This window comes from Neomonachus schauinslandi, chromosome 14 (assembly GCF_002201575.2).
Source record: "Neomonachus schauinslandi chromosome 14, ASM220157v2, whole genome shotgun sequence".
Taxonomy (NCBI): Eukaryota; Metazoa; Chordata; class Mammalia; order Carnivora; family Phocidae; genus Neomonachus; species Neomonachus schauinslandi.
In genome coordinates this window covers 29,673,885-29,677,643 of record NC_058416.1, presented here as the reverse complement: position 1 = coordinate 29,677,643, position 3,759 = coordinate 29,673,885, and positions in this window count along the sequence as shown.

Genomic DNA, 3,759 nt, shown 5'->3' with positions numbered 1-3,759 from the left:
CCCTGGGAAGTGTCAACTGAAAGGAAAAATCTGAGAGAAGAGAAGACCTAGTAGAGACCTATTGGGCATCATGACATTTTAAAATTACTGCCTTAGAGAAGAGAATTAGATAAATAATATGAAACTACGACAGTCATAGGAGTCACAGAACAGGCCAATAAACAGAAATTATGGAGATAGATTTAATAGGGGGTAGAACTTTGTAAGTATTAAAATGGTCCAAATAGAATATATTGCCCCCAGAATTTGAGAATCAGTGAATTCCCTGTCACTGGTTGTGATTAAGGAGAAATTGTGCAACAATATTTTGGAAATGTTACAGAAGATATTAATGTTGCAGAAGAGATTAACTCAGTAGTAAGAACAGATTTCACTTAGCATTATTTCCTAATTCTAAGGTTTCATTTTATTTGTAACTATGTTAACTCTCTCCCTAATTGGGAATTCTCTGAAGTCAGTGTCTGTGCCCAATATATTTAAAAAATTTTCTTCAAAGCTACTTAAAGCAGTGTACCTTTACAGATAAATGCACTTGATAAATACTTGATTAATCTGTAAATGTGTTAGATAAAATCTAATGATATTTAATGACAATGTTCTACTATAGTGCCTCAAATCTGTCCATGTGACTCTTAGGATCAAGCTTGGGGAACCTCCAGACAGTCCTTCTGCTTCAGTCATACCTCTTCATTTTCAATCAGGGTTTGTGGCTCTACTTAGTGACCAGTGTGTCCATTAGGAATATGTTGCCATCCCTCTGTTCTAGTTTCATCACTGAACCCTCACTGCAGCTGAACTTTTGAAGTGATACCGAGATGAATCCTTCATTATTCAGCTTTGCTCCTTATCCCTGCATTGTTCCCTCCAGTTATGAGAAACTGTGTCCAGAATTAACTCATTTCAATTAGTGGCCTGTCAACTCCATGGGGCCTATTTAAAACAAATTAATTCTGGACATGCACTTGATAATTTGAAGCTAAGGGTAAATCCAACATCAGAAGACAGAAGTACAAAACAATTTCTAATAATGAAACCATTATATGGTGACAAGGACTGTAAGTCAGTTGATAGCCTCTCTTTATCCTTGGATCCTTTATTTTCTCTCTCTCTTTTTTTTTTAAAGATTTTATTCATTCATTTGAGAAAGAGAATGAAAGAGAGAGAGAGCACAAGAGGGGGGAGCGGAAGAGGAAGCAGCAGACGCCCCGCTGAGTTGGGAGCCCGATGCGGGACTCGATTCCAGGACTCCAAGATCATGACCTGAACTGAAGGCAGTCGCCCAACCAACTGAGCCACCCAGGCACCCCTATTTTCTCTTCTGACAATGAGAAAAGGTCATGGGTTTCTTCTTCAAAAGGAGCTGTTTAACCAGTCCTTTGGTTTCTGTTTATTGAGTCTATTTAACTAGCTGTTTACATGGAGATTTCAGAAGCAATGGCCTCCATATGGTCATAGTGTTCAGCAGCACTGCTCAGACAGCTATAGTTAGGCTATTTGTTTGATCAGTTCCCTGGTGAGCATTTAGAAGCCTGAACTGATACTAAAATAAAGTTTCTATTAGCTTTTTTTTTTAATTAGGTAGACCCTTAATATTTTTTTTTAATATTGAGTCTTTGAGTCACAAAGATAGTTACCATGAACATTAGGGTACACAAATAAAGTATCTGACTAGCCTATTTTTTTAATAGAGGAAGGTGGGAAAGACCTTCTACTGGACTGCTGAAGAATTAGCTAAAGGATGAAGACAGTCTGATGATGATGATGGTGATGCTGACAATGAAAAAACAGAACCATGTTTTTTTTAGTTTAGTGCTGCACACTTGTGGTTATATCTGCGTAATTACACTGGTTCTAGCACATAGAAAAATGAAATGTTGAATAAGAAGTAGGATCTGTAGGTAACACAATTATGGCACCAATTAAAAATAAATCCACTCTGTACTTTCAGCTCAATTTTTTTATAGACCTAAAACTTCTCTAAAAACAAAATTTTTAATTTAAACCATCACAGTAGTATTATTGATTAAAACAATTATCATACAAGGGTCTTATTATTAGCTGCTAATGTACAGAACAACATAAAATGAATAGCAGACTTAAAGGAAGATCCTAAGAAAATCTTTAAATGTCATGTGTAAGCAGATTGATATATATTTAGCAAATTTTAATAAGGGATATTAACAAATTAACCTGTCAGACAGTTAGCTGGAGTTAATAAAGCTTTCTGTTTCTAAGAACTTTTTAAGCTCATGAACTATATTTGCCTGAAGTAAGCCAAGCAACCTTTTTAGAAAACTTAAAGCAACTCTCAGTGTAAGAGGCACATCATGATGTCCTAGTGTAGATTTCTGAAACACTTCTGTCTAACCTTTAACTTCTCATCTGCTTTTGTCAAATGTTTCTGCATAGCTGGTATAGCTCTTGCACAAAACTTAATGTTGAATAAGAGGCAAAGACTCACTCTGTTGAAGTTGAGTGATGTTGAAAGATCCCAGAGCAGAAATGACACATGGTACAAATAGAATAGGATGTCCCAGTTTTGATCAGTGTTCACCACTAAGATTCAGTCAGATTCAAGTGTGTTTGAGAATCTGGAGGAGCAGAAATCTATTTGCATCAGGATCTAAGCAGCTTCCAGGAAAAAGAGGTGTAGAAATGGTAAACCTGACTCTAACAAAACTGACTTCCTAGGGGCACCTGGGTGGCTCAGTCAGTTAAGTATCTGCCTTTGGCCCAGGTCATGATCCCAGGGTCCTGGGACTGAGCCCCGAATCGAGCTCCCTGCTCAGTGTGGAGTCTGCTTCTCCCTGTCACTCTCCCTCTGTGCTCTCTCTCAAATAAATAAATAAAATCTTAAAAACAAAAAAGCAAAGACAAAATTGACTTCCTAGAGAGACGTCTGTCCTTCTGAACACACACAGAAGATCTGAAATCAGGAATGTGTTCTTGACCTGGTCCATTGTGATCTATACAGTGATAGAGAGAGAAGCCATAGTCACAATTAAAAGAGCTGCTTTTTAATAAAATCTACTGATTCAGAGCTTTTCAGACTTTAAGATAACTGTAAATCGCCTGAGAATTTTGTTAAAATGCAGATTCTCTTTCAGTTAGTAGGTTGGGCCGGGTGAGGCTGATGGTGCTGTGGGTTCCAGAGAGCAGCACAAGGTCTCTGATTATCAGGATCTAAGCAAGGATCTATGAGATTAGGGTCCAGGGTGATAGTGTTATGGTGGTCCTTTTAAACAGCATGACAAATATAAGAGTAGCATTTTCCATATTTTGTTACCAGACACTGAATAAGTTTGCAATATCACAACCTTCAGTTCCACCAAGATATCCATGTGAGCCGGGTGTGGCATTTAAGCTAGCAGATACTGAGAGAGGGCTCCAGGAGAAGCAGCAGGCCACACTGTTGTGGCTACAGCAGCTTGGGAAAACCAGACAAAAGGGAAGGCATTGCAGAGTATAAGACCATAGGGCTGCTCTAGCAGAAACACCCCTCCTCAGGAGAGGGGAACCAAGGAGAAGTGAGAAGTGAGAGAAGCATGGAGTGGTTATTGGACTATTTGATGAGGACTTCGGAGAATCATGCCTTGGATATGCCCATAAATAAAATGAATGGTTGGGGAAAGTGGGAGTCCGCTGTAGCCATTAGGATAAGAGATGAAATAAACATAAACAAAAATCAAAACCACAACAGTTATAATGTTTATAAAAATTCCAAAAGACCGTTCATTCATTGAATTTTATAATTTCAAA